At 39.1% G+C, this 14,597-nt stretch overlaps 1 pseudogene; it reads right to left on the bottom strand.

Annotated features, from left to right (window-relative positions):
* Positions 1 to 1,274: 1,274 nt before the first annotated feature.
* LOC120003479 lies at positions 1,275 to 13,593 on the bottom strand (annotated as a pseudogene).
* Between the last annotated feature and the right edge of the window lie 1,004 nt (positions 13,594 to 14,597).

Genomic DNA, 14,597 nt, shown 5'->3' with positions numbered 1-14,597 from the left:
CAGCCCTCAGCCGGACGATTCGCCGCGGTTGGGTCCCATTCAAATCCGACAAGTTCACAGTAACCATGTGATTAAATAAACGGTCGTGATCTCTAGACGGCTGGAGTCCTAGTAAGCCTGCCGGAGGATTGCTTCTAGGCGAGTTATGACTCGCACGTGCAGCTAATCGATTTCTGACGAGTCTAGTACTCTACTCTGGTTTTAAGTCAACCAAAGGGAAAAGGGGTAAAAAAAAAACTGAATGGGCTCCGTCCAGTTCAGCCTCTTTTTGTTTCTTTTTTCCTTTCTTTTTTAGCGGGGAGGAGGATTCGATTCTGGTCATCAGATGATTCACACTATCCTTACCTACTAATTAAGTTTATGCACTGCTCTGAACAAGTATAGTGTGGATTTCTAATACAATTATTTATTTTAAAAAAATTACATATTACTAAGTGGTTGAAGATCAGCCACAGTTGCCCAAAATGCCGCACTCAAATGCACTGCGCTCATCAGCATTTATTGTTGGTTAGGAGGAACGAAAATGATAAAAAACCTCTCAATTATCCCAGCTATTGAATTGGACACACATATGAGATAATTAGGATACCAGTTGTTGGGATAACTATCGTAACAGTAGGTCATATGTTAAATCACCAAATAGACTTGGTGACAACATTGGGATCCCTATCATAACAGTAGGCCCGTGCTGGCTAGGTGATGTAGAACTTACGCTCTTTATTATAAGACTACATTTTAGTAGTATCAAAAAGTCATGAGCTCGTAAATGCACGAAATTTGACTGGTGACTCGTTTGGACGTGGTCGTCAATACTAGTTTGCCATTAGCCCCACATTACGTCGGCCAAATTCCACTGTTTAGGCATTCGAATTAGCATTTTACTATTTTTGAACATATTTTTCGTAATTTCCACTATTCCCTTCTTATTTTTTTTCCTTGTTATTCAGTTTCCTATCTATTTAGGATTGTAAAGAGATCATTCTATGATTTATAAAACTAAAAATATTTACAGAGATTATAGTTTCTTGTGTTTTAGGCTTAAGTAAGTTTAGCCTTGGTATTGCGTTTTCGACTGCGTTGTCAAGTTGAAGTGTAAGAAATGCTTGCCATGAATAATATTGAGGATTCAAAAGCCATTCATACAAATAGAATACCACCTTTTAACAACATTAGTCTTAAACTACAATGACCATCTTAATGAATTGTTATACATAGGTGGAAATTAGGCTAATATGGATTTCATGACTTAATAAAAAAAAGTTGACAGGGAAAGATCAGAAGGGGGTATCGATTTCGCTTCGAGTTTCAGTAGGGCTGTATAGGGCAGACCTGTTCCTTGGTCTGCTCTCCTCCAACTGCTTCACAACTTCATCCATGGTGGGTCTAACCGTAGCCACCGGAGCGCAGCAACCCATTGCAAGCTTCAATGCCTGAACCAAACCTTCTTCCATTGGGCTCCTTACTCCCTTCAAGACCTCCACATCAAAAACTTCCATCGTTGTCTCCTCCAAAACTGCCACTTTCACCATTGAAGGCAAGTCCACAAAACCACCAGTTCTCCCATTTTTACCAGGTTTCTTGCCTATCAAAATTTCCAGGAGAAGTATTCCAAATGCGTAAACATCTGTTCTCGAATTGCATTTCTTCATCCTTTGAAGATCCGGTGCTTTGTATCCATCAGCCTTTGCAAGTGCAACAATTTCGTCAGCCACAGCTGGGATCATTAGTTTGTCAAGCCCAAACTCGATGAGCCTAGCCACAAAGAAGTCATCCACCAACACATTTTTGGATCTTACATTTCCATGAGTAATAGGCACCTGAACGCCTGTATGCAAATATGCAAGTCCCCTTGCTATACCTAACGCAAGCTTGTGTCGTCAGGCCCAATTCAGCACTGGCTTCCCCACTCTAGATTCTGCAGTCAGCCAGAAAAGAAAACAAAAATTTGCTGACAACAAATATTCACTAATGCTTTAACTCCACAGAATAGCTAATAAAATGGCTGTTGTCATGTATTCTTTAAAAATACTCAACGGGCTGAAAAACTTAAGAGTGTGTTTGGTATACATGTTTTTCAATTGTTTTCTGTTTTCAATTTCTGGAAAATAGAAAACGCTATGGAAAACGCGTTTGGTTGAAGGATTTAGAAAACACAGAAAATGAAAATCATTAGAAAATAGAAAACAATAAAAATACGTTTTCTAAAATGGAAAACAGGGAATCTTCCGTCTTCGTATCTGTCTTTCGTTTCTCTGCCTTTCGTATTTCTCTTTGGGCGTCGCTCTTGAGATCCTCTGTTCCCTCCCTATCTTCCGAGACCATTCTGAGATGTTGGTCTCATAGATTTTCATGGATCTACAAGATGATTTGTGATCACGAGGCTCATCAGACCGCTCCCTCCTAGTTTCACGATCGTGCCCTTATCTCTGCTCTTATTCTCTCTGTCATCCCTCGGCTCGTACGATTTCCAATGCTTGTACTCTCCATCTCGAGAACTTTCTCGAACCTCGCATCTGGAGGGTTTTTCACGAGACTTCTCCTGCTTCGAATCTCGTTCCCATCGACCGTACCTTTCCTCCCGGTCTCGGGTTCGATGCTTGTGGTCATGGTTACGGTTTTCTTTGGTTGATTCACGTTCTTCCTGGGATTATTTGCAAGTAATCATCCTTCCAACTGTTTTTGGTTACTGCAACTTAGGATCTTGCTTTTCGATTACTGCAACTTTCAGATTTCTCTTTAACCACTTTATTACCAGCAGACCATGAGTGTAGTACCTCAAAAGGAATAGAACTTTATACAATTACCGTGTAAGTATTTAATCCTTATTATACAATAAACTGAGATAGAAAATTGGACTATCCCTATTTTATGAAAACAAAAATGCAAATGTTTGAGAATATATTGTCGACTGAGCATCAATGTATTCTCTATTTTATCAGCTTCATGATAAAGGGTGTGGAAATTGAGGGTTGTTTCCATGGGAGGATTGATGGGTTGTTATGGTTTGGGGTTGTGAGCGTTGTGGAGGTGAAGAGATCGAGTGGCTTGGCTTGCCATGGCCATGGACTCCTTGATTGAGTTTGTGTTGGGTGTTTGTGATCTTGCCTTTCGATGTCTTAGAATTTTGTGTAGGATAAAGTTGATTTTGAGCTGTCCACACTGCCTGTTCTTGTAGATTGTAGATTATTTGTTCTCTTAGTTGTTAATCTGTATGCATCAATGATCCAATGTATTTTCATATGTTAATCACAATGGTTAAGAGATGTCTCTGTCTGTTCTTTTTGTTGCTGAATATGCTAAACCCTTTTGTTTTCTTAGCTGTAGATGCAAACCGTGGCTTTTTTTTCTGTAAGTTTTTGTGTTCAATTTTTCCCAAATTGTCTCTGTTCCTGGATGTTTTTTTCCCCTTTAATTTATGGGGTTTTTTCAGTTCTTCAAGTCCTTAGGGTTTCCTTCTTTAATCTATCAGGATATGTCTAACTTTACTATCGTTCGTTTTCCTTTGTAGACTTATCTAGATATGGCAAAGCTTTTTGCTTTTTATTTATTTTTTGGATAAGCAAGCTTTTAGCTTTTGTTAATTTAGTCTCATTGCTTGTTCAGTCATTTTTTTGCTTCGTGTGCTGGAGAAGATAACACGCTAAATGATATTACTGCTTGAAAATAATCACAGACCATATTTTCAAGAACTTATAGAGTAGAAAAAGATCTCATTTTGTACCCATAATTTATTTCGACGTGGTAAGCATTGTGTAATTCTGCTTGTTTTAGTTAGTGAGTTGATCATAATGTTGTTTTGTAAGTCAACCTTATTTTGGCTAGATGCAACAATATGATCTCTGTTTAAATGAGAAATTTGGCTGCAGTTAACAAGGAATATGTTCGCTTGAAATATAGAAGTTAAGCCACCTATTGAAAAGAAAAATATAGAACTTTGGTCTATGAACGGGACGGTGACTTGTTTGTTATCTTTACTTTGAGCTTATGTTGCAATGGACTTTTGACATTTCTACTATGCTTTCACCTTCTCCTGATTCAAGTCTTTGATGTCTTGTTAGTGCAGGTTGAGAGAACTTCATGCACTAAAGGGTCATGTAGAATTAGTGGTGAGGTTGAAGGGGCTCGACATCGACACAATTCAACAAGCATATACAATATGAAAGAGAACCTTGTGGAGCATTTAGTACAATAACTGGAACATTTTGTGAACTGATAGTGTAAGTGTAATACAACATCATATTTTGAGTGATCTTAAAACGATGGAAGTCGATTTCTGCTACTGTGCTGCTCTTATCTTCATTCTCTTTTCTACTCCTACATTGCTGCGCACAATGCTCCCAATTGGGTTGTCTGCTTATTTTGTTGTGGCAGTTGACATTTATATTAGTTGGGTGGTTGATCCAATTTTCATGGTTTCATAGCGAGGATTGAATCATCCCTCTCAAGTCTCAATTAGCCTTATTTCACTATAATGAAGTTAATTACCCATCTCAATTATCAATTATGGGTAATTAAACCCTGAGAAATAGGAAATAGCTACTTAGAGATATTTTCTTAAGTAAAAAATGTTGATTCATGATAATATTATTGGTAAATACATAATATGTTTAATTGAAAATAGAAAACAGTTTTTCAATATTTTAAACCAAACATGTTTTCTATTCTTAGAAAATAGAAACAAAAAATGAAAATATAAAACAAAAAATGAAAATAGAAAATAGAAAATATTTTCTAAACCAAACGCACTCTAATTGGCCTACAATTTAAGATAAAGCTTAGACTGTGGACCTAGATGTCATGTAATGGTTAAGCTTAATAACGGACAAGTTCAGAAAATAAAAAGCCATGGTCGAATTCCTATTGGCACGGATCGCGGAAAATCTAATGTCCACCTGTAAGGCTAACATTGAGTAACACTGGTTACATCCCACCTGCTTCTGCTTATTTTTCCAAATTTATAATGTTTCCGAAGCAAATATGCAGAAGCCAGTAAACAACAAGCAATGCCTAAATCAACCCGAAAATCCTTTAGAAAAGTAGTGTTTGGCGAAGCTCAAACAGTCTTTGCAACTTGGTTCAGGTAGAAAGCTTGAGTCATTACTCTGGCCCTTTCAAGTTGGTTTCTACAAACTTTAAAATCATAACAAGGTCGTTTCAATTGAATGAAGCCCCTAGGAGTAACATCAAAACAGGTATGGTACTTAAGAGAGAGCATGGACAATCACAAGTGGCTTTCGTTGATCTCCCGGAGCAGGGAAACTGATTTAGTATATAGAACTTAGTTTAAAATTTTAACTGTACTCCTAATCAAGACAAGCAACAATAGTCGCCTGACCATATTGCAAGGAGAAACAAATAAATTGCAGAGAATAGGTAAAAACATTCTATACATACCATGTAAAAGGTCATGAAGAGTCCTGTTAGGCAGATACTCGTAAATGAGTAGCTTTTCTCCTCTTTTCCCTTGATAGAAAGCTCTTAGTGGAATCAAATTCTCATGCCGAATCCTTCCCAATTGTTTTATAACTGGTAGACAAAAACTCCCATCTTTGCAACTACCTTCTCTTAACAACCTCAAAGCAATGCTCCCACCATCGACAAGCTTTGCCTTATATGTCGTCCCATAGCTTGTCTTCTCCATCACTTGACCTGTGGCATTCAGTACTGTTGGAAATTCATGTCTTTGACCATGAATTGAAATGAGATCCAATCATTGGATATGTTGGAACTAAACATGAATTTATTGAGTTTCATGTGGAGAATAATCATGTGTGTTCACTTGTTCAAAGCCATGAATATAGTGAATGAAATGTTATTTCAAAGTAAGCCATTTGGGCATGACTAAGTTTGAGGAAGAATAAAGGTCCCACATTGGAGGATTTAGTGAACCAACTCTTGTTTATAGGAGTGAGGGTTGAACTAATGGCTTGGGCCCAAGGGCACCCAAGCTTTTGTGGGAGGGAAAGAATGCACCTTATGCAAAAATGACCATACGCGCGCGCGCCGCCGCCGCCGTCCGTCCGGCCGGTCCGGTTCGGTTCGCGCGCGCGTGTGTGTGTGATGGGCCAGATTAGTCCAGGTCTTTCTTTTTGGACTACAGACCAATGGGCTCTCAGGCTACTCCAGATCTTTCCTTGATTGGCCCACAGGCCAGCAGACTTCCAGCCCAATCCAGAAACTTTGTCTCGGCCCGGCCCGTGGGGCTCAAACAGATAACTAAATAACAGATTACACATTTATCTGTGTAGATTAAATTTTATCTGTTTAATTATCTGTGTTTTGATTATTCTTTGTGTAGATGAGCTTCCAATCCATTTTCGTCCAATCAGTGATACCTCCCAAGCACTATAAATAGAGGCCTTCATACCATTCACAAAACACACCTTCAAAGCATTTGCATTTGTTCTTAGAGAGAGTTGAGAGCTGCCTTTGTTGCGGTTTGAAGCTTCCATTCCGTGCAGAGCTGTGGCCATTCTATCCTGGGAGACTGTCGTCTGTATTCCTCGAAGCAAACCGACGGTGGGGGGGCGATTTAGTCTTAAGGAGACAGAGACTACTCTGGGCTTGGCTTTTTCATTCAATCTTCTTTTCTGTTCTTCATTGGTAATGTATCATTCAATTGATCGGTAATATGGTAATGTTGTTTCCTCATTTTGATTTCGTTGCTACATGTTTCAATTCTTAATATCCCATAAACACCCACTTTTCACAACAATCTTAAGACTAAATCGTTTATGTTTATGGTTCATTCCTCGAATTGAAACTTTTACTAATTTCTGGTGTGTTAATTTGTAGTTATCACTATGACTAACGTGGGAGAAAACATGGCTGCCAACGTGGTTGGAGGAAACATCCCTGTCGTGCCAACAATGAACTCCACTGGAGTGAATGGTGGGAATGCTACAGGTGGTATTCAGCAAGTCACCGTTGCTGTCCCAACAACGTTCCATGTTAACCCGCATGGCGAGAAGCCTGAGAAATTTGGTGGGTCAGATTTCAAGAGGTGGCAACAAAAGATGCACTTCTACCTAACCACCTTGAATCTGGCCAAATTTCTCAAAGAGGATGCACCCAAGTTGGATGACGCAGATGCCAACACTCAGAATGTTGCTGCTGTAGCTGCGGTGGATGCATGGAAGCATTCAGATTATCTGTGCAAGAACACCATCCTCAATGGTCTGACTAACAGTCTATACGGTGTGTACAGTACTTTCCCCACGTCTAAAGCACTCTGGGCGGCTTTAGAGAAGAAATATAAAACAGAGGATGCTGGATCAAAGAAGTTCGTGGTGGCACGTTTTCTGGAATACCAGATGGTGGATTCTAAGAACGTGGTAACTCAGACAGAGGAGTTAGAGGTCCTCATAAATGAGATCCTGGCTGAGGGGATGATATTGAGTGAGTCATTCCAAGTGGCTGCGGTTATTGAAAAGCTCCCACCTAGCTGGAAAGAGTTCAAGAGTTATCTCAAGCACAAGACAAAAGAGATGAGCTTTGATGACTTGACTCTGAAGTTAAGGATTGAGGAAGACAATCGTAACAATGAGAAGAAGGGGTACAAGCATCAGGAGGCAAAGGCCAATGTGGTGGAGACAAACAAGCCCTCTAAGAGGAAGTTTGGTGGAGTCAACAAGAATGGCTCTAAAAGGTTCAAGGGCAAGTGCTTTGTGTGTGACAAGGAGGGGCATCGAGCCAAGGATTGCCGCTCAAGGAAAGGCCAGAAACCTGATCAGAAAAAGAAGGCACAGGCACACCTTATTGGAGTTGAACAGGATCTGGAAGAGATGAACCTCTGTGCAATGATCTCTGAGTGCAATCTGACTGGAAATCCCAGAGAATGGTGGGTGGATACTGGAGCTACTCGCCATGTGTGTTCTAGTAGGGAGATGTTCTCCTCATACCGTCCCATAGTGAATCAGGATATCTGCATGGGAAATGCTGCTACCGCCAGAGTTGATGGTGTTGGTGATGTGGTTCTGAAGATGACCTCCGGAAAGGAGCTGGCTCTCCTTGGCGTGCTGCATGTGCCTGAAATTCGCAAGAATTTAGTGTCAGGGTCACTGCTCAGCAAGAAAGGATTCAAACTTGTTTTTGAATCTGAAAAATTTACTCTTATTAAGAATGGGATGTATGTGGGGAGGGGTTATCTGGTTGACGGTCTGTTCAAAATGAATGTAATGACTGTGAATCGTGCTAATAATATTGCATCTTCTACTTACTTGCTTGAGTCGTGTAATGTATGGCATGACAGATTAGGACATGTTAATTTTGGGACTTTACGTCGATTAATTAACATGAACCTAATACCTAAATTTAGCTTAGACATGAATCAAAAGTGTGAAACATGTGTAGAAGCTAAATTGGCAAAGGCACCATTTCACTCAATTGAAAGAAATAGTGAACCTTTGGATTTAATTCACACAGATATATGTGATTTAAAATTTGTGCAAACAAGAGGTGGAAAAAAAATATTTCATTACATTCATCGACGACTGCACGAGGTATTGCTATGTATTTTTGCTAAGAAGCATTCAAGCAATACAAAGTTGAGGTTGAAAACCAACTCAACAAGAAAATCAAAATGTTATAGAGGTGGTGAATATGAGTCACCATTTCAATCACTGTGTGCCGAAAATGGAATCATTCATCAAACTACAGCGCCGTACACACCCCTACAAAATGGGATAGCTGAACGAAAAAATAGAACGTTAAAGGAAATGATGAATGCAATGCTAATAAGTTCTGGTTTACCCCAGAATTTGTGGGGGGAAGCCTTGCTTTCCGCAAATTACGTTCTGAATAAGATACCTCACAAGAAGATGGATAAAACTCCATATGAATTGTGGAAAGGTCGAGCACCTTCCTACAAATTCTTAAAAGTGTGGGGCTGTCTGGCAAAGGTTGCAATCCCTGATCCGAAAAAGATCAAAATAGGACCTAAAACGGTTGACTGCGTGTTTATTGGATATGCTCACAACAGTAGTGCATATCGATTTCTAGTTCATAAATCAGAAAATTTTGAAGTACGTGAGAATACGATTATTGAATCTAGAAATGATTCATTCTTTGAGAATGTGTTTCCTCACAAAAGTACACATGAAATGAGCACTCTTAAACGAACTCATAAGGCTGTGACTCAAAATGAGGAAGAAGGAACTTCACATCAAAATGTTGAAGAAGAACCAAGACGAAGTAAAAGAACAAGGACTTCTACTTCTTTTGGTCCTGACTTTCTATCATTCTTGGTAGAAAAGGAACCTCAAAGCTTCAAGGAAGCAATGTCTACCCCTGAAGCTCCATCATGGAAGGAGGCAATAGACAATGAAATTGAGTCCATCATTCAAAACCACACCTGGGAACTAGTGGATTTACCTCCTGGAAGTAAACCATTGGGTTCGAAGTGGGTCTTTAAAAGAAAGATGAAGGCTGATGGATCAATTGATAAATACAAGGCTCGACTTGTAGTTAAAGGCTACAAACAAATAGAGGGAGTAGATTATTTTGATACCTATTCCCCTGTTTCAAGAATAACGTCTATAAGGCTTCTAATTGACTTTGCGGCATTACGCAATCTAGAAATCCATCAAATGGATGTGAAGACGGCATTCTTGAATGGTGATTTAGATGAAGAAATCTACATGGAGCAACCCAAAGGGTTTGTGGTTCCAGGAAAAGAGAAGAAGGTATGCAAACTTGTGAAGTCTTTATATGGACTAAAACAAGCTCCAAAACAATGGCATGAAAAATTTGACCAAGTGATGATGTCAAATGGCTTTCACATTAATGAATGTGACAAATGTGTGTATATGAAGAACACATCATTAGATTATGTCATTATTTGCTTATATGTGGACGATATGATTATCATTGATAGTGATAATAATATTGTTAAAGCTACTAAGAAATTATTAGCAAGCAAATTCGACATGAAAGACTTAGGTCTTGCAGATGTCATCCTTGGAATCAAGATTACCAAAACAATGGATGGTTACACGTTATCTCAGTCACACTACATTGAAAAGGTGCTCAATAGATTTGACAAAGATAACAGTACCACGGCGAGAACACCTGTAGACGTGAATCTTCATCTCAAAAAGAATGAAGGTCCTAGTGTATCTCAATTGGAGTACTCACGGATCATTGGTAGCCTAATGTACCTAATGAATTGTACTCGTCCGGACATTGCTTACTCAGTTAGTAAGCTAAGTCGGTACACTAGTAATCCTGGAGAGGATCACTGGAAAGCAATAGCTAGAGTCCTTAAGTATCTGAGGTACACAACTAATTATGGACTACATTACACAAGATATCCACCTGTAATTGAAGGTTACAGTGATGCGAATTGGATCTCAGATTCGGAAGATGCTAAATCCACTAGTGGATACGTCTTCACACTTGGTGGTGCAGCTATATCATGGAAATCCTCGAAACAAACGTGTATAGCTAGATCTACTATGGAATCTGAGTTTATAGCACTAGATCGAGCTGGAGAAGAAGCCGAATGGCTTCGTAATTTTTTGGAGGATATTCCTTTGTGGCCAAAACCTGTGTCAGCTATTTGCATACACTGCGACAGTCAGTCTGCAATAGGAAGGGCACAAAATCAAATATACAACGGTAAGTCTCGACACATTCGTCGTAGACATAAGACCGTAAGACAACTTTTGTTAAATGGAATTATATCCATTGATTACGTTAAATCAAAGGACAACATTGCTGATCCTTTGACAAAAGGCTTGACTAGAGATCAAGTATATAATTCATCGAGGGGAATGGGTTTAAAGTCCATAACCTAAAAGCTCTGTCACACTGGCAACCCAACCTAGCTGATTGGAGATCCCAAGATCTAGGTTCAATGGGACAACCGAATTGTGGGGGAACTTAAAGTAATCACTAGGGAATTTATTCCTAACTCTTTCCTATGATGAGATGGTGATACCTGTCATGGGTTCAGGATAATCTATGATTTTAATGATTCTTGTACGTTGAAAATTCAACTGAAGTATGGCAGGATACTTCTAACAAGAAATCACCTATATGAGTGTGAAGGGGCCGCTTCTATGAGAGTGATAGGACTAATCTCTCTAGAGCACTCATGAATTACCAGGCATGTCCAGGGCCAAAATGGACAGAATGTAAAAGGACCAATGATGGTGGAAAAGAAACTGTGTAAATATTGTTGTCTTGGTTTATACAAAAGCTGAACAGTTCAAGACATCGCGTTCACTGGTTAGCGAATAAACCCGATGATATTTTACTAGGGAAGGTTCAAAGTCAAAAGCTACCTATCCTGACGCAGCTATTTTCCAAAGCTCTCTCTATCTCTCTAAGTCGAGTCTGCATGGCATCTCTGCATTTCATTCATGTGGGGGATTGTTGGAAATTCATGTCTTTGACCATGAATTGAAATGAGATCCAATCATTGGATATGTTGGAACTAAACATGAATTTATTGAGTTTCATGTGGAGAATAATCATGTGTGTTCACTTGTTCAAAGCCATGAATATAGTGAATGAAATGTTATTTCAAAGTAAGTCATTTGGGCATGACTAAGTTTGAGGAAGAATAAAGGTCCCACATTGGAGGATTTAGTGAACCAACTCTTGTTTATAGGAGTGAGGGTTGAACTAATGGCTTGGACCCAAGGGCACCCAAGCTTTTGTGGGAGGGAAAGAATGCACCTTATGCAAAAATGACCATACGCGCGCGCGCCGCCACCGCCGTCCGTCCGGCCGGTCCGGTTCGGTTCGTGCGCGTGTGTGTGTGTGATGGGCCAGATTAGTCCAGGTCTTTCTTTTTGGACTACAGACCAATGGGCTCTCAGGCTACTCCAGATCTTTCCTTGATTGGCCCACAGGCCAGCAGACTTCCAGCCCAATCCAGAAACTTTGTCTCGGCCCGGCCCGTGGGGCTCAAACAGATAACTAAATAACAGATTACACATTTATCTGTGTAGATTAAATTTTATCTGTTTAATTATCTGTGTTTTGATTATTCTTTGTGTAGATGAGCTTCCAATCCATTTTCGTCCAATCAGTGATACCTCCCAAGCACTATAAATAGAGGCCTTCATACCATTCACAAAACACACCTTCAAAGCATTTGCATTTGTTCTTAGAGAGAGTTGAGAGCTGCCTTTGTTGTTTCCGAGAGTTGCCCGGTTTGAAGCTTCCATTCCGTGCAGAGCTGTGGCCATTCTATCCTGGGAGACTGTCGTCTGTATTCCTCGAAGCAAACCGACGGTGGGGGGGCGATTTAGTCTTAAGGAGACAGAGACTACTCTGGGCTTGGCTTTTTCATTCAATCTTCTTTTCTGTTCTTCATTGGTAATGTATCATTCAATTGATCGGTAATATGGTAATGTTGTTTCCTCATTTTGATTTCGTTGCTACATGTTTCAATTCTTAATATCCCATAAACACCCACTTTTCACAACAAGTACATCCTCTAATATCAGATGCTCACCACCTTGAAACAGAACTAACCTTCCTTCACCATCGCCACCACCATTTTCATCATCTTCTTCTCCTTCCTCCAATTCATCTTCACTTGCTCCCCTATTCCTCCTCTTCTTGTTTTGTACATACCCTATCAATAGCGAAGCCATAACCACCACTCCAGTCATCAAACCAATCACAAGACCAGCAATTGCACCCGAACTCAATCCAGAACTTCCAGTACAACTTCTTAAAGGCGACCCACAAAGCCCAGGATTGCCTCCTTGAAAAACCTCTGGCCCAAACTTTGCATCCGCGAACACTGGCAACATACCAGTGAAATTGTTGTGTGAAAGATTCAATTTTTCAAGTTTCAACCTTGTTAAACTCTCAGAAACCGAACCCGACAACAAATTACTCGAAAGATCAAGTTCCCTAAGACCTTGAAATCTAGTGACAAACTCAGGGAAACTCCCAGAGAGCTTGTTGTTGCCTAAATCGAGAAATTGTAAATTCATACAAGTAGAGTTAGGCAATGCAGGCTCAGGGAGTGACCCAGATAGCAAATTACCATGAAGCCTAAGTGAAATTAGCCTATCACATAGATTCCAGACAGAAGGGGCTAAAGCCCCACTTAACAAGTTACCACTCAAATCAATATCACAGAATGAGGAGCTGTATCCGAGCTCAAGAGGTATAGTTCCGCTGAGTGAATTAACACTAAGGTAAATGCTTTGAAGCATAGAGAACTGACCGAGCTCCCTAGGGAGTAAACCAGTAAGGTTAGCATACGGGAGCTGTAGAGAGAGAAGATGAAGAGATGGGTCTTTGAACAAAGTGAGATTAGTCCAATGTGGTGAAGAAATGTCACTACAAGAGAGTGGAGAACCATTGGAGAAAACCCATTTGAGGCCCCTTCATTGACAGATAGGAACAGAGGAATTCCATGAAGAGAGCAACAGATTGTCATTGTTACCTTGTAATGGAGCTTTGATCGTGCTCAGCAGAAGCTCAACATCTGTAGAAGAAGAAGGTAACAACAGAGGCTTTGTAAGTCTTGTTAACAACAGGCTTATGATTAAGAAGAAGAAGAGATTGTTGTAGACAGAGCGAAATATCAAAACCGCCATGAATGCAGCAAAGAAGTGAGAGAGAGAGAGGAGGAAAGTTGAGAGTTTGGTTTGTGGAGTCCTAGGACGTCTTCTTCTTTTGGGAAAGCTGACACAGTGTTGAGTCTGTTGACTATGAGTAGTCTGATTGTCTAATAGTACAACGGTCATGATCTGCTTATGTAACATATTGCCTTCTCTATCCTCCATAGTAATTCTACACCGTAGGATTTCAGTCAAAATTGTTTGATGATAGGTTTCGAAATGATCGGACGATGAGGGATTTAGGATGCAGTTATAAGTTATAACAACCTCAAGAGGGACCAATTTTTTATGTGAATAAATAAATTGTCACTTTTGATATTTAGGCTGCGTGTATTGTCGCATTTAAAAAGTAGTATATATGCTTACTTTAAAATATTATATTAAATATTAACACATATGCAATCTAACGGTTTAGTTCAATTCTTGCGAGCATTTGTAGTATTCAAAATATTGTGAGAAGTTACATGTAGAGACATTATGCAATTTATCATGGAACATAAACAATTATCAAATTATTTTACATTTCAAGGGATTTAGAGACATGTTGAACACTAAAAATAAAAATTAAATTGTTATATGTTTTAAAAGTTAAAGAAATTATTTTACATATTTTAAAATAAAAATTACTACATTACATATTTAAAAAATTAAATTGTTACATTTTTTTTAAAGTAAATCATTACATATTTAAAGAGTTTTTGTAACAAGCGAATAGGGTTTATTTGAAATATGACTGAAAATGGTTGGGTATTCTAGATATTTAAAAGTTAAAATCATGAAATGCTAGTTTTGTTACAAAGTAGCATATATGTTACTAGAAATATGAGCATTATATATATTCCAAATTTTACGGTTGAATGACAATAATAATAATAAAATCAAAAGGGTTTATTTAGTCGGGGATTGGGTCTACAATACAAAAGTGAGTTTACGGTTTAAAAGAAACACAGATGCCCACAATCATAAAGCTAATATCAAGGGCATGAGAGTGCATGATAAAATGAT

Source organism: Tripterygium wilfordii, chromosome 8, assembly GCF_013401445.1.
Source record: "Tripterygium wilfordii isolate XIE 37 chromosome 8, ASM1340144v1, whole genome shotgun sequence".
Classification (NCBI taxonomy): domain Eukaryota; kingdom Viridiplantae; phylum Streptophyta; class Magnoliopsida; order Celastrales; family Celastraceae; genus Tripterygium; species Tripterygium wilfordii.
Note: the sequence above shows the minus strand (reverse complement) of the source record. Positions and strands in the feature narration are given on the sequence as shown.